The sequence below is a fragment of the Panthera pardus genome, unplaced genomic scaffold, assembly GCF_024362965.1.
Source record: "Panthera pardus isolate Hobbes unplaced genomic scaffold, ASM2436296v1 HiC_scaffold_1, whole genome shotgun sequence".
In the NCBI taxonomy this organism is placed as follows: Eukaryota; Metazoa; Chordata; class Mammalia; order Carnivora; family Felidae; genus Panthera; species Panthera pardus.
This window is the reverse complement of record NW_026526654.1, coordinates 81,399,483-81,423,192: the sequence shown is the minus strand read 5'-3', so window position 1 is coordinate 81,423,192 and position 23,710 is coordinate 81,399,483. Positions and strand designations below refer to the sequence as shown.

Genomic DNA, 23,710 nt, shown 5'->3' with positions numbered 1-23,710 from the left:
TGCTGTTTCTACAGCATAAATCTCTCCCAAATCCTCCCTCCCACCCTTCCCCTTATAATCCCTACCTTGCCTCCCTTGCTGGATTGTGTCAAGGCTAAAATGAGATTAATACACATAAAAGTGTTCTGCAAAGAATAAACCTCCGGGGGGAACAACATAGAGAGGATAAATCCTTCTGGAATCTGTTAACTAAACTTACCAGTCCCAGTTTGCCTATTCCTTTCAAGCTATGATTTTTTTGTCCTCCTAACCTTGCTGTTTTCTCTGCTATGGCTTCCAGAGGCCCATCACTCATCTGTACGTAAATACCGCTAATCTGTACGCACGGCTTAGCGGCTCAGTTATACACTCTTTTATGTTGCTTGCTTCTGGTTATTTCTTAGAGTAGGATCTGGCTCCAGAGATGGCGTTAAGCTCTTGCAAAATGGAACAGCTATGTAGCTTTTGTAGCCTCCACGGCACCTCACGCCACCTTAGGCGTCTAGTAGGTGACTACTAAAAGCTTACTGAATGACTCTCCCCCCCACTCCCCTCTCCAGCATCCTCTCAGAATTCTATTCCTTATTCTTCCAAACTTCCTGCTTCTATCAGGAACATTTCCTCCTAAGAGATCTGAGAAAGGAAAATATTCCAGATTAGCCTACAGGTTGGATTTTTTTAAAAGAATAATTCTATAAAATGCTCATTCTGTTAAATGTCCTAAGTAAATCAGGGTGGGAGTGCCGGACTCTGACAGACTGTTCATCCCACTGAAACCACAGTTTTACGTACGTAGTGCTTATAAACATACACCTAAAGTGAGTCTAGTTAAGTACCTGAAACACTGCCAGGAACAATCATACAACTCAAGAAAAATAGCGTACCAATGTTTTCCTCCTTTGTATTCTCTCTAGCCCTTGGGTCACCAAGTCTTGTTGCTTCTGTCTTTGCAATGACCATTCAACGTGGCATTTCCATTCCATATCTTGTCACCATTTTAGTTCCAGCCTTGCATATTTCATCCAATTGCATGATCTCAGCTTCCTGGCTGGGCTCTTGGTGTTTGGTTTCTCCTTACGTGAATGCACTTCACCCCCAGCCCCAGATCAATATCCCCCGAACGTGGATTTCATCAAGCCATCCGCACTGCCCCAACCCACATCTCCGGGGGCTCCCCAGTATTTACAGGACAAGGCACACACTCCTTAGCCAGATTTTCAAAGACTTTTCCATCTAAGCCGATGCTCCTCATCTAAGCTCTCTGCAACTCTTCTTTACAGGGGGGTGACTGCGGACCGCCCCGGGAGACCTGGGAAGTTGTCATCGTGATTTTCCTGGGTAAAACTACACAACCGATGTAACCCGCAGGAGGGAATCAAACGATTGCCTACTCTGTAAATGAGGGACTCTTAAGAGCTTGGGATAACGCCAAACTCCAATCAAAACCTGTGAGTCATACCAGGGAAACGGGGCTAAAAAGTGATTGTCACTTGGCAAGCAGAAGCAAACAATGAGCCTGGTTTAGAGAAAAGGTGTGACTAGAAGGGCCAGCAAGGGGAACCCAAAGAGTAAGAAGTGGGCAACGCCTGCGTGTTAGGTCAACCGGAATGTCTATCCGTGCCTGTTGAGGGAGAACGTGATAACTCAGGGTCTGCCGCTAGAGAACACTGGAGTCACCTAACAATCCCCATCACTAGCCCATGATCCCACAGCAAGCTCCTGGCGTTTGGCTTCCCATGGACTGGGTCCTGGTCGGCCAGACAGCCGACGATAGTTGCCCCCGCAAGTCAATGCACCGCGTTCAGGCGTGTGCTTACATGTGAGTACTCAGTCTTGCTGTGCTGGGTCAACGTGAGGCCACTGCTGAGAAATGGAACCACTTCCAGTCCCACAATAATGATAACAAATACAATAAATCCCATTTCTGAGCCCGAGGAAGAGCTTCAGGACCACAGTGAACCGACCAAGGTAAACAGGTTCAGGGAAGGCCTCAGAGTGAAGAGTCTGCTCACTATTTGGGCACAGTCACCGCATGTTGAGTTCACCACTGGGAAACCGCATCACGAAACACCAAACTATCTTCACGTGGATGCGGTTTTCTCTTCAGCTCCCCCCCCCCACCATTTTTTGCTCTCTAGTCACTTTTTGCTTGCTCTAGAGAAGATCCGTTCCACTATTCCTTCCTGCTGTTACTCCTATCCCGCTGGAACCACCTGTTTTAGGAAGTCACTCCCCATGAATGCTCTCGTACGCTGTGCGTGTGCCCATCGTGACGCTGCAACCATCCGCACGTGTGTTTGGGCGTCTCTACTTGGACGTGATACAGATAACCCAGCCTTCACTGAGCCAATACTGAATTTGCTTTTCCCTCCTTATGCCGGTTAATGGCACCATCACCCAAAGAACATGCTAAGTCAGACCCACGGGTCATCCTAAATCCCTTTCCTTGTTCACGCCCCACATCTAATCAGTCACTAAATCTCATTCACCCACTGTCCCTTCACGTCTGTCCACTTTGCTCTTACCTCAGGTCCTTGATGTTGCTCATCTAGACTGTGATGGTAATCTTCTAACTGGTCTCCTTGCTCCACGCCTGTTCTTCTCAAATACATCCTCCACATGAATGCTAAAGTTACCATCTTTGGATACAAGTCTGTCCATGTTATTCTCCCGCTTAAGACAACTCAACGGATCCCTTGCCTACGGGGGTAAATCCAAACTGGCCATTATGTCATGCAAGTCCCTTTATGAATGGACCCCTGGCCTCCTTTCCAGCCTCATCTCTTATCTTTTCCAGTTCCTCGAGATCCAGCCCTACAGAACCAGGAGGTACATGAGCATTTCCCTAAATGCTCATGGTTTCATTCTTCCTTGCCTTTGCTATCTGGGATTCATGCACGGTTTCATTCTTCCTTGCCTTTGCTCCTATCTGGGATTCTCCCTTGTCCATCACAACACTCCACATTCTCCTGGAGAACTATTCATTCTTCAGATGTATCTCGAGTGTCACCCCTCTGAGAAGCTCTTGGTGACCCACTCAAGTGGAGTTGATCACTCCTTGTTTAGTGCAGCCATTATACTTAATACATGCTTTACATACTCCAGGGTGATGATTTGTTTCCTTGACCCTGTCCCTTACTGTGAAGTCCTGAGGGCGGGAACTGTGGTTTACTTTTGTATTAAGGGCACCTAGCAGAGTGCCTTGCAGCAGGGTAATGACCTAACAAAGGTCTGTCACACTGAATGGTGACAAGGAGCACACTGGCTTGGCACTGTTCCTGGTTCTGTCACTTGCCAGTGCTTTTGCCTCTGTAAGCTTCTGTTTCTTCGACTTTAAAACAGGAATAATTATACTTGGACTTGGTAAAGATCAAATGAGATAACACACACACACAGAGCACAGTATCCAGGGCTTACAACTCAATGAGTGTTAGCCATTGCTACTATTATCCCTTAGGGTCAAGTGCAATTTCTTTGTAAACTCTATGTGACCTTTCTAACCAACTGATTCTGCGGATGTTGTCCTTCTATAAACTGCTGCTGCACTCATTGCACTGTTCATTTAAAAATGTATATTCTGGGGGCGCCTGGGTGGCTCAGTCGGCTGAGCGTCCGACTTCGGCTCAGGTCATGATCTCACGGTTCGCGAGTTCGAGCCCCGCGTCGGGTTCTGTGCTGACAGCTCGGAGCCTGGAGCCTGTTTCGGGCTCTGTGTCTCCCTCTCTCTCTGCCCCTCCCCCACTCATGCTCTGTCTGTCTCTGTCTCAAAAATAAATACACATTCAAAAATAATAATAATAAAAAAATAAAAACAAATAACAATGTATATTCTGTTCATATTTGGAGATCCACATACTAATTTTTAGATATTGAAGAACTAGAATGTATCTTATGTTTTGTGGTATGCAGAATTCTATGAGGACCCCGCGTAACCCTCTTCCTTGTAGAATCCCCTCCCCTTTGAATGTGGTGGCATCTGTGAATGTGGTATTATTCCCATGATCAGGTTATGGTAGACAACACAGCTGACCTTACGAAAGGGAGACTGCCCAGGTGGGCCAGATCTAATTCTACTGAATCATGAAAAGCAGAGAGTTTTCTCTGGCTAGAGGCAGAAGAGGAAGTCAGGGGTTCAAAGCCCAGGAAAAAGGTGGGCATGCCCTTGCGGGTTTGAAGGTGGCGGGGGCCACACAGAAAGGACCTGAAAGCAGCCTGAGGACCAGAGAGTAATGCCCTAAGAGAGTCAGCGAGAAGACAGAGGCCTCAGTTATACAGTGGCAAGGATCCGGATTCCGACGATAACCCGAATGAGCTTGGAAGTGGAGTTTTCCCAAAGCCTCCAGAGGAGAGCTCCGTTTGGTCAATGTCTTGATTTCAGCTTTTTTTTTTTTTTTTTCCCCAGATGTTTATTTATTTTGAGAGACAGAGCACATGCCTGAGCCAGGAAGGGCAGAGGGAGAGAGGGGGAGAGACAGTCCCAAGCAGGCTCCGCACTGTCAGTGTAGTGCCTGACGCGGGGCTCAATCCCACAAACTGTGAGATCATGATCTGAGCGGAAAACAAGAATCAGACGCTTAACCGACGGGGCCACCCAGGTGCTTCTATTTGTGACAATTTTTGTTATGTGGCAGCAGAAGACTAATACCTCTTTTTAAATGTCTTAATTATTAATATATTATTTAACATTACTGTCAACACATACCCACTGAGAAAACATTAATAATCGAAATAACTTTACCTTATCACCAGTAATGTCAAAATGTCAATTAGTCTTCTCTATCATCATCAAAAAAAAAAAAAAAGAGATTTAACAAAAATTTTAATTTGGGCCATATCTGGCATGCTCATTTTATATGTATTAAATTGCTTAAAATACATTATTCCAGAAGTGATGTTTTTATAAAACATAAAAAGGAATTACTTATAGCTAGATGCACCAGCTACACATTTCATACACCGAGGGGCTATATTTTAGTTTCAGGACACCAAAAGCCAGCTAGCAAAATATGTCACCAACTAAGGTAATCATCAAAGGGATTTACAGGTAACATTTCTTTGCATAAATTAGCATTACAAAGAAGGATTCCGTGTCACAATTCTATCTCCATGTCAACGCAGAAGATCCTTAGAAATGATGCTTGTGTTGGTGCGTTTCCAAAAGTTTTTATTTGAGGAATCTGTGTGTTAACTACCCCCTTGGAGAGACACGCTGCATGTGACCGTACTAAGAGCTCAAAGAAGCCATGAAGTGAATCGAGTTAATTTTTTTGTAACACAGCATTTCGCAGATGTATTTACCCCAGATTCTTTGCTTCGGGACAGGGCTTGACATCTAGGGACACCATCTGAGAAATGCTGACCTAAACAAGTCCCTCGCTTTCCCAGACCAAATGTCAAATCAAAATATTAGTCGGGAAAGAAATGTTCCAGAAACTGAATCGATTAAAAGATACTCAGGAGAGTGTCTTCCCTCTTTCCCTATTGGCTGTCACAACTTTTCACTATACTCCCTAGTGTCAATGAGCTAGAAAACTGATTTTTAACAACTATATTAATAAAATACCTATATTAATAAAATACCTATATGGCAAAATGAATCTCCCAAGGAGACTTCTAGAAAAGTGATGCCATACCATTTGTGCATCACTAAAGTGGACATGTTTCAAATATAAGTGGAGCAAGGTGGTTTCTGTCATCTAATACTTTACAACTGAATGCAGAAAACACGTCAGACTGGGGCGCCTGGGTGGCTCTGTCGGTTGAGCGTCCGACTTCGGTTTGTGAGTTCGAGCCCCGCATCAGGCTCCGTGCTGACAGGTCAGAGCCTGGAGCCTGCTTCGGATTCTGTGTCTCCCTCTCTCTCTGCCCCTCCCCCACTCATGCTCTGACTCTCTCTCTCTCTTAAAAATAAACAAACATTCAAAAAAATTAAAAAAAAAAGAAAACATGTCAGACTAAACAGCTTTTTAAGAAAGGATACTTTTCATCAGTGATAATTAAGTCGAGTAAGGCCCCATGGAAGAGGAGAATAAGATCAGAATTTTAGGCTAGGATTCTTGTGCTTTTAAGTACTATAAATTCTAAAAGAAATTTCATGTAGAAAAAAATGAAAATAAATATATATATATATATATATTTTTTTTTACTGAATTTGAAACAGAGCTGCTATATACTTCAAAAAGGAGGACCAACCTTAGGATCCTGTCCAAATTTCTGCTCTAAGTCAGTGGTTCTCAAACTTTAGGAGGTTTTAGGAACTACTGGAAGGCTTCATAAAGCACAGATTGCTGGACCACAGCCCCGGAGTCGCTGGTCCACAGGCCTGGGGGGTGGGGGTGGGGGGCCAAGAATGCAATTCTAACAAGTTCCCAGGTGACGCTGAAGCTGCTGGTCCAGGAACCCTATTTTGAGCACCACAGAGAATCTAACTCTTATACCGACTCCCTTGAGATTCTCACTCAACAGGTCTGGGAAAAGCTGCAGAGGTGGTTTTGATGTGTGCCGATCTCCGAGATCCCATTTAGCTCTAAAGCTCCGTGTTTGGGGATTTTTGTCACAGGAGATCCTTGTTCTGGCTCTGCATCTCAAATCCTCTGCAGTTCCCTCCCTGGGTATTTCAGCACACGAAAGCAGAGCCAGAATGCTCAGAGAATGAAGGTGGGAGACAAAAACTTGGTTTTACAGCCGTTGGCAGAATTTGCAGAAGGAGAAAGCCGGAGCCTGAAACTACAGATTCTCACTTCTCTTGCTCCCACCTCCATCTAGAACATGGGAAACGCAGCGCTGGCCTCGTGGACCATTGGGGTAATCAGAGAATGCCCAGAAGTCTGCAACTACCATACGACTTCTATGTCCATTTGTTTCCTTGTCTGTGGTTTGAAGATTCAATTTGCAATCAGCCATAAAATGTGCTCTGGAAGAGTGGTCAAGAGTGATCTTGTGGAGTCAGATAGATTCAAGTCCTAGCTCTGTCATTTGTTCCTGGATGACTCTGAGAGGGTTATTTGATATTTTTTTCTTTAATTTTTTTTTTTTTCTGAGAGAGAGAGAGAGAGAGAGCGCGCACAAGTGGGAGAGGGGCAGAGAGGGAGGGAGACACAGAATCCGAAGCAGCTCCAAGCCCTGAGCTGTTAGCACAGAGCCCGACACGGGGTCTGAAGTCATGAACCGCGCGAGATCGTGACCTGAGCCAAAGTCGGATGCTTAACCGACTCAGCTACCCAGGCGGTATTAATATTTAATATTTCTAATATTTAATATTTCTAAACCTCAGTTTCCTTTTCTATAAGATAAGCAATAGTTCCACCTTCTACATATCATTGTTGTCAGGGGCGAATGAGAAAATGTACGAAAAGCACACAGAGTAAGGGGTCATAAACCACAAACAATCCTTAACTACTAACAAAAATTCTACGAAAGTCTGAGAACAGGTGTCAATTTTAACGTTTGAGAAGCTAGAATTACACTAAATATTTATTGATTGATTTGTTTGTTTGTATGTTTATTATTTGGCCCTGGCCCCCCGGGCCTGGACTCACTACGATTATTTTTCAATGAGGCAGCTAAGAGAGGTTTACCTTCAACTTAGAGGTTCCCACCACCCTCATGAGCTACTTTGAATAAGTACCAAATATCATCAAATATAAGACCTCTGATCCTAAGACGCGACACTGTATTATGCGGCGGTTAAAAAAAACGTTGCCAATTAAACTATCAGATGATGCTTTCTTATCTGTACTTGCAATTTTCATTTCAGACCCTACGAAGTCACTCTTCCAGACTTCGATTTTTAAAACATTTATCATCCTTTTGCCCACATAAAAAGGAAAACATAGGCAAAATAAAGTCATTTAAAACGTTCCTACGCGGGGCGCCTGGGTGGCTCTGTCGGTTAAGCATCTGACTCTGGATTTCGGCTCAGGACACGGTCTCACAGTTGTGGGATGGAACTCTGCGTAGGCTCTGCCTGAGCGTGGAGCCTGCTTGGGATTCTCTCTCCCTTTCTCTCTGCCTCTACCCCCTTGTGCGTATGCTCACTCGCTCTTTCTCTCTCAAAATAATGAATAAATATTACAAGAAATATTCCTATGTTGTCTGCACGCTCAGTGCCCCCATCTTCCGAATCCCTTGTTTGACCCAGAGTGTGTGTCACTGCTTATTCACTCCGTATCACCCTTGGTACCGTCGGGGGTACGGGAGAGGCAGCATTTCTTAAGAGAATCCTACAGTACTAAACGCTCTTGGGGCTGCGCTGTCTGTTGGCCTAGTTTTGATTCCTGCCTCAAGAGTACCGCCAAGCATGTGATGACTTCTCATTTTCCCCACTCCCTCTCCCATAAGCATTTGGCTCTTGGGGTTTAAAGAGGGCTTCACCCTTCCTTCTGGGAGTTGGCTGCAAGCAACGGACACCCATTTCCCAAGTTTGGACACTGCTGCATTTGAAGTTCATGGACATGTAGGTAACGACGGCTGTGGCCTGGCCAACAGACTGTGAGGCATCTTCGATCATAAGGTGCATCGCGATTTTACAGACGTTGGGGTCAATCAGGCTCTGAATGGAACCCTGCTGAGATTCCGCTCTGGTAAGCGCAGAAAACACAGGATTACTATTTAATGGCCTTTGCCTTGCACCAATTTTTTTTTTTCCATAACAGCTTTGTCGAGATAAAATTCACATGCTCTACAGTTCACTCATTTAAAGTGCAACATTCTATGCTTTTCAGTATCTTTGTGATGTATACCAATAAATCAACTTTAGAACAATTTCATCACCCCAGAAAGAAACCCTGGACCCATTAGCAACCTCTCCCCATTCTTCCCCCAACTCCCAGTGCTCCGGTAATTAATCTACTTTTCATCTCTACGGATCTGCCTCTTCTGGGTACTTTATATACATGGAATCACGATATGCGGCTCCTCTCACTTTGCGTAACGTCGTCAAGGTTCACCCGTGCTGTAGCCTGTATCAGTTCTGCACACCCTTTTCCCGTTGAATAATATTCAACTGTATGGATATACCACATTTGATTTATCTACTGGAGCCGATGGACGCTTGGGTTGTTTCCACTTTTTGGCTATCGTGAATAATGCTGCGAGCATTCATGTGCAAATTTTCGTGTAAATGGATGTTTTCATTTCTCCCGGGCACATCCCCAGGAGTGGAATTGCTGGGTCTTTCAGTGACTCTATGTTTAACTGTTTCAGGAACTGCCAGACTGTTTTCCAAAGCAGCTGTACCATTTTACAATCCAGCTGGCAAAATATGAGGGTTCCAATTTCCCCACATCCTTGTCAACATTTGTTATTATCTCGTCTTCTTGCTTATTGCCGTCCTGGTGGGTGTGAACGAGTATCTTCATTGTGGCCAACGCACTTATTTTTAAAGTATTTCTCCCTTGCATTTGCTCATTCGATCCACACAACATCTGTCCCCATTCCTTACCCACAGTCAAGGAAGCAAACACGAAGCCTGATTCATTGACTTGCTCAAGATAGCTCAGTTAGAGACAGCACGTCAACTAGTAAGATGCTTCTTAGATTCTGGGCCCGTTGCTCTTTCACCACACCAGGCCACTGGAACCTCAGGAGAGCTATCTGCTACAGACTGGGGACAAGGGCGATGACAGATCTGGGGTAAGCTGGGGAGTGTGGGGAGGACGCAGCAGGGCGCCACCCCATGAGATGCTGTGATACCGCTGCTGGCTTTCACAAGACGGCAACAGCTAGTAAACCACATTGGCCAGGAACAGCTCACTAAGACGAATCTGATTTTGGGAAAAGGCCCGGTTGTAGCTTGCGAGGTACAGAGGCAAAACAAAATCTACAACTTGCAGCAAAGTCTATGGTGCGGTGTTCACAGCTTGTAGTAAAAGGCTGTACAATCCAGGTTGGTCTCTTTTGGGCACATCTGTTCTTGGAATTATGACATTGAGGAAGAATAATATTCTAGCTCTGCCCCTCCCACCCCCCCCACCCCCCCCAGAAGGAATAGATGTCAGCCTCAGTTGGTAAGCGGGATTCATTACTTTCCGTGTTCATGAACTGAGAGTGCGAAAGAATTTTTGCTGATGCTTACATTTTCTATTCATGAACTATCTCCTTTATGTGCAAAAAAATCAATATTTTATGAAATGATCTCCTTGGAGGTTATAAGCTCTACAGCACCACTCTTTTCTAGTCAAAGAAAATCTGCATGTTACTAAACCCCAGCCGAGCGAGGGTAAAGGCCTCTAAACGGAGAGCTTCCTTACCTCACTAGCAAAGTCAACTTCTCAACACTGGACCGTGACCTTGTGTTGGGTTTACAGAGTCCAGCAGGTCAATGAGCGTGTGGTGTATCTATTGAAACCAAAAAAAATTTTTTTTTCAGGATTTGTCCAAAAGATGCGTTCCATTCTTAGTATAGGAACAACAAAGAGATGTTATTGAGAGGGCCCACTCACTCTCTGCAGAGGCTGGTGTGGTTCAAAGCACTGGAATCCTTTTCATATCTGACACCTGCTAAGGTTATCCTGATCATGCCCACAGCAGCTGCTACCTGTGGCCCCTGGCACTGCTTTTGTTCTTGTCGGGCTTTTTTGGTTTGTTTTTTGGTTTGTTTGTTTGCTTGCTTTTTTTTTTTTTTTTTAATGTTTATTTTTTATTTTTGGGAGAGAGAGAGACAGAGCACGAACTGGGGAGGGGCAGAGAGACAGGGAGACACAGAATCGGAAGCAGGCTCCAGGCTCTGGGCCATCAGCCCAGAGCCTGACGCGGGGCTCGAACCCACGGACCGTGAGATCGTGACCTGAGCTGAAGTCGGACGCTTAACCGACTGAGCCACCCAGGCGCCCCTGTTTGCTTTGTTTTAAACTGGAAGGCAGTACCTCTCAACATTAAAGAACCTACGTCTCACAACTTTTAATTATTGTATTTTGTTTCCAAACCCCTGTCTATACTTGAAGCGATGTAGGGGTCATTGACGTACGCCTGCGATTTTGCATTTTGCTTTATTGACCTGACATAAAATCATGAATGCTTTCCATTTTATGTCTTTTTTTTTTTTCATAAATATTTTAGTGGCTGCATAACACCCTGTCATCATCTGTTACACATTTTCCTGGCGTGGGACACGACGGTGGCTTCCAGAAGGCCCATCTATATGCTGTCTACAAGAGCCTCGACTTCGGATGTAAGGATACATGCAGACGGAAAGTGAAGGGATGGAAAAGGAAATAAAAAGAGAGCCGAAGCAGCTATACTTAACATCAGACCCAACAGACTCTAAGACAAAGACTGTGATAAAAGACAAAGAAGGGCATTACATAATGACAAAGGAGTCAATCCAACAAGAGCACATACCATCGGTAAATATTAACGCGCCTAACACAGGAGCACCTAAGTATGTAAAGCAAATATTAACAGACCTAAAAAGAGACGGCGGCTTCCAGGTTACGTCCTCGCACAGAAGGAATCTCTTCTGCTCCTTTTTATTATTTCATTAGGACCCGTCCTCCTAGAAGAAAGTTTGCATTTACCGAACACCTGCTGTATACCGCTGACTTGATGGGAACCACCCATTATTTCCCCAACTCTGCGAGAGAGTATTTTTTAATTCCCAATTCGCAAGGAAGAGAGTACCTGACACTGTTCGGCACAGAGTAAGACCTCAGCACTTGCCAACAGCGAGAACTACTGCCGTGGTCCCGCCTCCACCGTCACCGCTAAGGTACTTGGCCCAAGACAGAGACCAGAAAGGGGCCTGGTCTGCCTGACGCCAAAGGGCCTGCGTTCCCACCCCCGGCTGTACCACACTGCCTTCCCGTGGCGGGGCCAGGTCAAAGGATCGAGCACCTTCATTCTCTTGCTGCGTTCCACCGTGGTCTTAGCGATTTAGAAATACTTGGTGCTGTTTTGTCTCAGCTTCTCAGGCCACAGTCAGCCTGAGGCCTGTGCTCCCAGAAGTCACTCATTGATTATCTCGATGTTTCCAGCACATCCTGCTGAGGGTCTTTTTCTGTGCATCCCAGAGCCGTGCAGGCTTCCGGGCCAGGTAGGTCAGGAGGGCGGCCGAGGGCCTGCACGTTGGCAAGCAGCCGAGGTACTGGGCAGCTCAAGAATCCTCACCACAGTAGGATCTATAGTGGCTGTGGGTCCGGTGCTGAGTCTCCTCGCTCTCCGGGGGGCGGTAGGAGAGAGAGCTGGGAGGAGTATTTCTCTCAGAAGGGAGACAGGACCCTGCCTGGGGAGGTAACTGCTGGGACCCAGCACGTAGGTCCATTGGTTCTTGTTTGCCAGAACTGAAGCCTGGGCTCTGAGAGAGGCTTCAGGGAGAAAGGCGCCGGCCAGAGGCAGGACGATGGCAGAGCCTTCAACCTACTCTCACCTGGCCCTTGAACTAATCCCGGGAGGCACTGCTTCCCCCTCCCTGTAGGGGACGGCCAGACGCCACGTGACGTGGCAGTGTGATGGGGTGAGGAGAGCCTGAATACGGCAAGAGCTCCCACCACTGAGCCTCTTCTGACCCCCCTCAGAGGTCTGCTAGTCTGCAGTGGCTCAGGGGACTTGCTTCTAGGGGTACAATGGCATGGCCCGTCTTCTACCCCCTTGTCCCCTCATGGACTGTGGCTTCCTCAGTCGGCATCACCACGTGGCATCCAGGGTTCCCTTAAATACACACGGAACAGAAGGCTCTGATTCCGAAAGGGGACCCCTCTTGCGCTGCTGGTGGGAATGCAAACTGGTGCAGCCACTCTGGAAAACAGTATGGCGGTTCCTCAAAAAATTAAAAATAGAACTACCCTACGACCCAGCAATTGCACTACCAGGGACTTATCCAAAGGATACAAAAATGCTGATTCGAAGGGGCACGTGCACCCCAATGTTTATAGCAATGCTATCCACAATAGCCAAAATATGGAAAGAGCCCAAATGTCCATCGACGGATGAATGGATAATGCATACTACTTGGTGATGAAAAAGAATGAAATTTTGCCATTTGCAGCAACATGGATGGCACCAGAGCATATTATGCTAAGTGAAATAAGTCAGAGAAAGACGATTATCATATGATTTCACTCAGATGTGGAGTTTAAGAAACAAAACAGATGAACACAGGGGAAGGGAAGGAAAAATAAGATTAAAACAGAGAGGGAGACAAACCATGAGAGACTCTTAAAAAACAGAGAACAAACTAAGGGTTTCTGGAGGGGAGGTGGGTGAGGGGATGGGCTGAATAGGTGATGGGCATTACGGAGGGCACCTTTCGGGATGAGCACTGGGTATTATACTTAAGAGATGAATCACTGGGTTCTACTCCTGAAGCCAACACTACACTGTCAGTTAACTAAGTTCAAGTTGAATGGAAAAAAAAGAAGGAGGCTCTGATTCTATGAGTCATACAGAGAGATGGGAATGGAGAGGGGAGCCGTCCTTCACTGAGCTCTGACCAGTGCCTTTTCTGGCACTATGCTGTGCCTCTTCATTTCCGTTATTCAATGCTCAAAGAAACGAGACTTCAAGGAAATAGTATCCCTACTTACAGATACGCAAATCGAGACTTAAAAGTAACCTTCCCAAGGTCACATAGCCAAATATTTGGCGAAGCCATGGTTCAAAGTCAACCGTGCCTAATCACGAGAAACTTGTGTTCTCTCCCGATATTACAATGCCTTCCATAACCCCCAGCCTACACCCTCCCCATGCCCGACTTTACACATCAGACTTTTTAAAAAGCAAACCAGGTGTTAATTATTTTAAAATTTTATTTGAAGCTGAGAACAACTGTTTAAAGAAAACTGTCAGTGGATTTATGTACTCTGGGAAAACTGAACTGGAGAAGGCAGACACTTTTACGGCACCTCATCCGCATGTGGTCTTAACAACCTGATCCCAAACAGGGAACTCAGTGTGCTGCAGGGCCGGTGACACATCACTCACTTCCAAGGCTGTTTTCTACATAAAACTTTCCACTCGGGGCTTCCTTTGCCAGCAAAATGTAAATGTGCGCTGTCTTGTTTTGGGTGCAGGGGTGAAGTGGGTGATCTTGAACCACTCACCCTCTTTCACGGTCAACCGCATACTAGTTAGGAAAGTCAGAGGGGTGGGATAAAGGAAGTGAGTTATCATTTAGAAGGGGTAACTTAGGGCGTTCTCAGCCCAGAATCTTTCCCTTTTTAGGAAAACAAAGAAGATAACGAGTGTGGTGGGGGAGGGTAAGCTCAAGTCTACCCACAGAAGTACTAACCTATCACCTTCCCTTGCTTTTGATTGAGTTGACTCTTGCGTGAGTTAACACTGGTTGTCGCAGGTTGACCAGAAGCTCTATGTGCAGTTACATTATATATCTGCTTGACTTAAAAAAAAAAAAAAAAAAAAAAAGGAATAATGAATTAGTTGTGAGTGCAGTGTGTTTGGAAGACATGAAATCTCAAGACATGAAGTCCGTGGGGGAAAAGCTGATAGGTATAAAAACAGAGGAGAGGGGCACCTGGGTGGCTCAGTCGGTTGAGCATCCGACTTCGGCTCAGGTCATGATCTCGCGGCTCGTGAGTTCGAGCCCCGCGTCGGGCTCTGTGCTGCCAGCTCAGAGCCTGGAGCCTGCTTCGGATTCTGTGTCTCCCTCCTTCTCTGCTGTTCCCCTGCTTGTACTCTCTCTCTCTCTCTCAAAAATAAATAAACATTAAAACAAAATTAAAAAACAAACAACAGAGGAGAACCACTGGGCTTACCTCAGGAAGCTGCAAAACAAAACAAAGCACAAAATTCCTTAACTAAGATCTGCGTGAGACTGCAATGTTTTGGGAGGTCCTGAGTAGTCAGAAAGAATCATGTCCTTTCCACAAGTAGGTCCCTCTGGATCCTAAGATGGAGAAACCAATAAGGGGATAAGAGGGGACCGAGCGATCGCCAAAAAGCTGATGGTAAAGATATCTGAACACTCTCTGCATTGAAGGAAGGCTCTGCCTACATTTTGCCGCGTTAACAAGTTTCTTTACAGAGGTTTAAAACATGACCAGTTCAAGCAGTGATTCTAAAAGGAAGTTTTGTGAAATCCCTGAGGCATATGAGGCACTGCTAGGTAGTTTCAGAAAAGCTTGAACTGGAATATCTCAGCCAGGTGAGGGACTGGGGACTGCTCAATCAGCAGCCGCACGGTTATTATTTCTATGCATAGAAATATGCCACCATCCAACCTGTCCTCCCCCACTGCCATGGATATCCAAATAGGAAACCATGAATATACTAGATCATACCATCTGCTCTGTCTGTTCTTCCTAATGCTCTATCCTGGACCACATTTCTAAGCATATTAATAGAAGAGTACCACCATTTAACCAAGAACGCAGACTCCAGACCCAACTTCCCACTGGATCTGCAGACACGTGTGACATTTCCCAACAGGTGTGGCAACAGAGATGTTCAATTTCACTCCAAGGAAATTCAAGTGAAACAATCAGATCCATTTTTCATACATCGGGCTGATGAGGACTTTAGGATGACAATAATTACAATACTGGTGAGGAGGTGTGTGGGGGGAAAAGGAATTCATATAGTCACTGCTGGGAGAAGTGTAAATTAGGGCAACGTGACAACAATTATTATTCATGTAGGTATCTTTTGAACAACACTAATTCCACTTGTAAGAATTTATCCTACAGATCTGCTCACTGAAGTGGGCAATGATATATGTAAAAATATTTTCGGAGCACTGCTAGCAATGGCCAGAAATAGAACAATAGAAGGAATGGTGAAATAACTTATGATATACCTACGAAGGGTACTATTACGTGCTTCTTCGCAAGGATGCACTGTAATTACAACTTAATCTAGGATATGGGAGGATACTTATTGGTATACATGATATGATCTCATTTGTGTAACAAAAATACACACGGACGTTTGCATATGCACAGAAGTTCTGAAGACCATACACTGAACTATCTCCATTCTTGAGTAGCGGGACTGAAGAATGAGGACTTTCAGTTTTTACTTTATAAACTTCAGTATTGTTTAAATATTTAAGATGAGCTTAAATTGCTATTATAATTTTAAAAATTAAAATGAATGACGGCATATCCTGTGAGGGGTGCCCCGAGCCCACTGAGTAAAGGGGAAAAGAGAACAGGCCTCAACTAGAGTAATCAGTCTACCAGGAAGGAAAAATGGGTATATTTTCACCGAGAACCCCCAGGCACAATGGTTCCACTGCTACAGAAATATTTGATTTGAAGATTCAGAACACCTATGCTGAAAGCAAATACTTACAATAACTACTAACTACAAAGAATGTCTAGGTATCTGCTCAGAATTACTACGCCAGGTAATACAAGCATGTGAATGCATATATGTATATCAAGCTAATTTTTTTCTAAATATAAAATTCACACATGCCCATTGTAAAAACAGAAAAACTGATAAAACAGAAATTTAAAGTTCTTCGTAATTCTGACTTCAAGAAATTCCTATAGCCATTTCTTGACACATATCCAAAAATCTATGTATTCTTAAAACGGGATCATGGTTTTACAACTTATTTTTTTCCCACTTAATAGTGCTGCAAATATCTTTCTATATCAGCAGATCTAGGCCTACCTCATTCTTTTTATTTTTTTTTTTTAAGCTTTTTTTTTTTTTTAATGTTTATTTACAATTGAGAGAGAGGCAGAGAGAGAGACAGTGTGTGGGCAGGGGAGGGGCAGAGAGAGAGACAGAGACAGAATCGGAAGCAGGCTCCAGGCTCTGAGCTGTCAGCACAGAGCCTGACGCGGGGCTTGAACTCACGAACTGCAAGATCATGACCTGAGCCGAAGTCGGATGCTCAACCGACTGAGCCACCCAGGTGCCTCTACCTCACTCTTTTTAGTAGCTACATAGTATTCTGTTCTATTGATATATCATAATAAAAAAAATCAATCCCCTATTACGGATTTATAGGCTTCTAAAAGCCTATAAGGAGGAGCTGGGATTGGAGCATGGGGAGACATCTGTGTCACCACAGCCTGAGGACTTCACAATACTGTGGTGCAGTCTGATGTGGCTCAATGTTAGGCTTCCCAGTACTTTAGATCTGTAACAGAACCGTGCAGTTTCTTCTACACCAGTGTCTTTCACGCTTTTTGATTGCATTTCACGCCGTGACCCAGCACACACACACACACACACACACACACACACGCATGCAACTGCAACCAGACTTCTACCTGCTATCTGCAAAGCATTGTGAAATTTTCTCTTTCATTAAACAACACAAAACCAAAAACAAACCCAAAAAACCCAATGCTGGTCAAAACCCCTAGTTTGAAAACCCTCCACTCTATCCCGGAAGATACTGTCCTTATCTCCCCAGGTAGGTGGGCATGTTGAAAAAGATTAAGGTCCATCCGAATTCCTCATTCCGGTATTTGATTCCTTTGTGAGCGGGTCCCCTTCCACCTTCTCATTCTCGGTCTCAGTCTAGTCACACCCTCTGGCCCAGGCCAGGCTCAGTCCTGTCTCTCATTTTAGCCTTACAAGCCTCCTCCTTTTGAGGGAAAGCTCTGTTTTGTCTACCCTCTATGGCTATCAATCCAAGCGCTAACATTCCTTAGACACCCAGTCCGAGTACAACCCAGTCCGTGGTACATTCTGTCCCACATCGTTCTCTTCCTTTTCTATCTCCCAGAGCTTAATACTCGAACCTGCATGTGGTGACACACGTTCTGTCTTGCATTGTTCCACGTGTGAAGCCAACCTCTTCAATGAGATCGTGAGCATCCTAGCGGCTGTGTGTGATTGACGGATTACGGGAGTGATGTGTTGTCTCAGTTTATCCATAAAGCATATAGGGTACTTCAAGATAAGAGCATATACCACAGCATACTAATAAAAAAGAAATATGGATCAAGAATCTGGACCAGGAGAAACTTAAAGGAGAGAAAAAGTTCAAGGCCATGGCAAGAAAAGAAGAGAACATCAACTTTCACATCGTGAAGGTCCACATCCATGGTTGTAGTTGAGCTCCGAATTTAGCTATCAATTAACTTACCTGATCATCAAAGGTAAAGGGGGTTTAAAAGGAGATATATAGACCAATGGAATAGAATAGAGAGCTCAGATATAAAACCTCAAATATACAGTCAAATGATTTGCAACAAGGGAGCCAAGATCATTCAATGGGTGAGAGGACAGTCTTTTCAACAAATGCTGGTGTGAAAACTGGATATCCACACGCAAAAGAATGAAATTGGAAGTTTGCCTTACACCATATACAAAAACTAACTCAAAATGAATTGAAGACCTAAAACTATAAAAACCCCAGAAGAAACACAGGGAGAAAATTTTGCAACACTGAATTTGGCAATTATTTCTTAGATATGCTACCATAAAAAAAAAAAAAAAGCGCAGGCAAAAAAGCAAAATAGACAAATGAGACACCAAATGTATCAACTTCTGTGCATCAAAGGATATAATCAACAGGGTGAAAAAGCAATCCACAAAAGGGAGAAAACATTTGCAAATCATATCTGGTAAGGAGTTAATATCCAAAATATATAGAGAACTCCTATGACTCAAGAACAACAAAAATCAAATAACCTGACTTAAAAATGGGCAAGAAACTTAAATAGATAGTTCTCCAAAGATGATATACAAATGTCAAGCAGGGTGGGGCGGAGAGAGAGGGGGACACAGAATCTGAATCTGAGCTGTCGGCACAGAGCCCGATACGGGGCTTGAACTCACGAACCGCGAGATCATTACCTGAGCCGAAGCCAGATGCTCAACTGACTGAGCCCCAGGCGTCCGCCAAATAATGCATTTTAAAAGTACTCTGGGAGATCCTTATATCCAAAAAAAACCCCAGACATCAGAAAAGGCCACATGAAACGAATTCACTTTATTCAGGGCTAAATTTTGTAATAAATCTTTTTTCGGGGGAAAAAAAAGGTTTATTTGATGAAACTTTGTATCATGAAAACGCTGACTTCATTTTAGGTTGATCAGAATTTAGACATCGTTGCAATACCATGCTAGTTCTCAGAATGAACAAAGTAAGTATATTCCTGACTTCAGGGGGTATACTTTTATCTGACAAAAATGTATGTTGGCACAATGTAACACCCTTCACTTCAGGCTTGAGTTGTACAGCTTAACTGTTAAAATGGTCATTTTCCCCACAAATATTAAAGGAAGGGCTCATCAATTTTCCAAGGGCTTCCAGCACATTAAAAAAAAACATTCACCTCACTCTTTTTGAGGCATCAGGGTATCATCCATATGGATTCTTTTTTTCCCCGTGCATCTCCCTCTTTCCTGTGATTCTGGCTGTTTTCGAATATCGCTTTCATAGACTCCATAGAATTTCCCATGTTTTGGAAGATTTGCGTTTTCACCCTTCTCTCAATTTGGTTTGCACTGTTCCCTGTTTACAACAGCGGAGGGACTGGTCAATGGCTGACACAGGTTAAGAGAGGGGATTTGACTGAGAGCTGATTTTCCAAGTCAGTGTTGGGTTACTCGTCAGTCTTTTCTGGGGGGACCCTGATAATGACAACTTGAAGGAGAAGGCTCCTCTCTCGAGTTTCCCCCCCGTTTGGGCTTTCTCTTTCTCCCCTCTCACAGAGTGATCGCAAACCTCAACCCCCCCTGTCTTGATAAGCCTCCAACACCATCTGAGGGGATTCATCTGAAACCCTGCTTTGTCAGCCCTCGGAGAAGATAAGGTGGGGGAGACTTCCATACTTGCTCAGTTCATTCTGAAGTTTCACAACTGTCACGATTGGGAAAAAATAAGCTGCCTATCATGAAAATGATAGAGAACTTCTTCTGAAATTCAACACTCTGGGGGAATGGAAGACCTCATTAAAAGGTGTGTGCGTGTGTGTGCGTGTGTGTGTGTGTTGCTACTTTCTCTAAGCCAAAAGGATGAGTAATACTACCGGTAAGAGGAGAGGGAAATGGGCACCTTTTCCCTCCGGGCCCATTTTAACCATTTGGGACTCAGGAAAAAGGCTTCTAGGATTAACTGCTTCAGCAGGGAAACTGCAAAGATGTTAAGTGCCATGCTTATGACATCTTCTTACTCCACTTATTGGAACTGACGAACACCTTTTTTTCCCCCTTCTGTTCCCTGTCCCCCCCCCCCCGCCCCACAGTTGCGACCAGAATACACTAAGCTAAGCAACACACGCTCAAATAATAAAAGTCCACTTTTGTAATGATTACAGATAACATTAACTCAGAAAACAGAAGCATGTTTTCAATGTGATTTTTCTAACATTGGGCTTTACAAAGCTGGACAAAAACACTAAAGTGCACTTTAGGATCAAGAAATGGAAAACTTTATTTTCTCCAGTTAAACAGAAGTTACTGCGAAAAACAATTCTCACTGTGTTGCAATTATTATCCAATTATTTTTCTTCTGATGACCACTGTTTAAAAATTAACTGTCAAAGTAATATACACACATAGTATACGTAGTATTGATCTCGTATCATAGACTATTAGGGCTGAGACGTTTTCTCTAACTTCTTTCTCATGACACATTGCACTTTCCTTTTCCTAATTTCCTAATATGAAGGTTTAAAAAAATTAAGTCAATATTCAGCATTTATATTATTTTTTTTAATTTTTATTTTTGAGAGAGAGACAGAGTGTGAGCAGGGGAGGAACAGAGAGAGAGGGAGACACAGAATCCAAAGCAGGCTCCAGGCTCTGAACTGTCAGCACACAGCCCGACGCGGGGCCTGAACTCACGAACTGTGAGATCATGACCTGAGCCGAAGTTGGAAGCCTAACCGACTGAGCCACCCAGGCGCCCCTCGGTATTTATATCATTAAATGTAAATACTGTTCCCTGTAGTATACCTCCATGACATTTCCTTCCCTGGACATGTTTTCCTATAGTCCTTTTTTGCTTCCGTTTGCTTATGCTTCTAGGTGCTCTCAAGGAGTCTTAAGTTATTTTCCGTCTCGATCCTTTTATCTCCCCACCCCCACTGAAGGCTTTTATCTGGTTCTAAATTTCATTATGATGTGTTTGGGTAGGAACTTTCAGAAACGTAAGCTTTTTACTGAAGAATGATATAATCACAGAAGAGGGCATGAATCGTAAGTATCAACTGGATGATTTTTTTACAAAATTCACACATAATGTGTAACCGGTACCTAGATTAAGAAAGCAAGTACTACCAAGAGCCTGCTTCTGGCCACTACCTGCTCCTAGTGGTAATCACTATCCTAATTTCTAACACCACAGATCAGAGTTTGCCTGTTTGTGAATTTCTATAGAAATGAAATCATACAAGGGCACCTGGGTGGCTCAGTCAGTTAAGCATCTGACTGCGGCTCAGGTCACGATCTCATGTTTCGTGAGTTCGAGTCGTGTCGGGCTCAGCGCTGACAGCTGGGACCTGGAGCCTGCCTGGGATTCTGTCTCCTTCTTTCACTCTGCCCCTCCCCTGCTTGCATTCTTTCTCCTAAAATAAATAAAGGTAAAAAAAAAAAAAAATGCAAAAATGTTTTTAAAAAAATGAAACCCTACAATATATTCTTTTGCTTCTGGTCTCACCGGTTAAGTTTGGGAGAGTCACGTGTGTCACCTGCATGTAATGGGGAACTCATTCATGCTTGTTCCTTTTTATGAACACGCTACGATTAATTTATCCAGCGTTAATGTGGATGGACTTCTGGCTGTTTTCAGTTTTCGGCTATTAAAGAGGTGCCACAAACATGTGTGTACATGGCCTTTGCTGTATCTTTACAACAGATATATGCATTTCTGTTGGCTGGGGTGAGCCTTTTCCCCAGTTTTTGGCTGGGGACTCAGCCTTTTCAATCTGAATCTTGACTGTTTTCATTTTAGAGAAATTTTCTGCCATTGCTTCTTTGTTAAATCCTTTCCTTTTTTTCTTTTCCACTTCTTCTTTCTTTCTGGAGCTCTAATACTCACAGCTTTTCTCTTGGATTTTCTTTTTGGTTTGTTTTCTGAGAGGACATCTCAACTTTATCTTCCCATAGCTCTCCTGTGTTTTTATCTTGGTATATTTTTAATCTCCAAAATAGTTACAATTCTTTTTCTCATCTTTTAAATCGCACCCTGATCTTATTTCGTTGCTGCAACAGCTCCTCCTTTCGAAGAAATTTAAGAAAAAAAAATTTTTTTTCCTTCCGCTGTCTGTAATGTCAGCTCCCTTTTTTTTTTTGTTTGTTATTTGTCTCTCTTTTGGCCTGGCCAGCTGTCCTCAAACGTGTGGTGATCTTTGGCTGCCTTGTCATATTTAAGAGTGAGGCATTTAAAAAACTGACTGAAAGCTCCGGGTGTGGGGCGGCCCCTGCCGTGTACAACATAGGGAGGGAGAGTGCCAGACATGTCGTGGGGGTTACAGATGTTTCCTCTTCGGCAGGTGGATGTCCTCAGGAAGGAATCCCCCAATCCAGGCCCGGAGCAGTAGGAAGGGTTGAGAGCTCTCGCTATTCAGTATGAAGAACTTTACTGAATTTCCGTTTCTCCGTAAGATGATCCATCCCTGTTCTCAGCAGTGCCTGGTATCCCTGGGTCCACAGCTGCGCTGTCTGGTGTGGTAGCCGCTAGCCACGTGGGGCCATCTGAATTTAAATTAATTAAAGTTAGGGGCACCAGGCTGGCTCAGCTGGTTAGAAGCGCGACTCCTGATTTCGGCTCGGGTCATGATCTCACAGTTTGTGAGTTCGAGCCCCGCGTGGGGCTCTGCGCTGACAGCAGGAAGCCTGCTTGGGATTCTGTGTCTCCCTCTCTCTACCTGTCTCTCTCTGTCTGTCTCTCTCTCAAAAATAAATAAACATTTAAAAAAGTTAATTAATTAAAATTAAGTTAGAAATGTAGTTCCGCAGTCACACCAGCCACGCTGGCCACTGAGCCACGTGACGGTGGACAATGCTGACAGAAAACATTTCCTTTATCACAGAAAGTTCTGTTAGTGCTGGAGACCGAACCTCATATTTTTTGCTTTGGGAGAAGTCGTTTCTTGACTGTACTGTTGGATAAGAGGATCTGAAAGTTTGCTTACTTTTTATCTAATTTTTTCATTAATTCTTTAGTTTTCAACCTTGCCCCAAACCCAACTTCACAGGTCCTCAAAGGACCCCATTTCTTGAAATTTAACTTAACCACTCTCCATTCGAACGTACACTCTTGAAGGTAGGTTTCAGCCTTCTGCTATTAGTTACCACTTGTCCATCTGTCTTCATCTTCCAAAAGGTATTTATACCTATTTCATTTATTTTACTATCATTTTAATGGGTTTTAGGCAGGGACGTGTTCAATCTGCCACATTAAACCTGAAGTCTTCCTGAGAATGTTTTGAACGTGAGTGGGGAAAGGGAAGGAGAGAGGGAGAGAGAATCTCAAGCAGGCTCCACGCTGAGCGACTTGGGGCTCTAGGTCACAAACCAAGCCAAAATCACGTCCTGGCCAAAATCAAGAGTCAGACGTTTAACCGACGAAGTCGCCCAGTTGCCCCTCTGATTTTTTTTTTTTATATTCCATTGCTTTGTCTTTTTCCAAATATTATTTAAGAACTTACTGCAGGCAAGGTAGTGCTCTGGTAATAAGTTTTATTACTTTTCCTTTCCTTTCATAAAAAATACTGGTGCTAAACATTTTTAGTGCAAGTTTAACGATTACGTATGGTGACAAAACCTAATGAACTTAATATAGGGCAAGGTTATTTCCATTTGACTAAATAGCAGTGTCCTTTACCCATGGTCTGGAGCAGATCAACCCAGCTGAGCCTAT

The 23,710-nt window shown here is 44.0% G+C and overlaps 1 long non-coding RNA gene across 1 annotated transcript in view; it reads right to left on the bottom strand.

Moving 5' to 3' along the window:
* Positions 1–705: 705 nt before the first annotated feature.
* The window catches only part of LOC109266101 (uncharacterized), a 90,770-nt gene continuing 67,765 nt past the window's right edge, over positions 706–23,710 (bottom strand). The window contains exons 2-3 of the long non-coding RNA XR_002079549.2: positions 10,230–10,317; positions 706–2,679 (exon numbers count right to left, since the gene is read on the bottom strand). This is a non-coding gene — a long non-coding RNA (uncharacterized LOC109266101). The remainder of the gene's footprint in view (positions 2,680–10,229; positions 10,318–23,710) is intronic.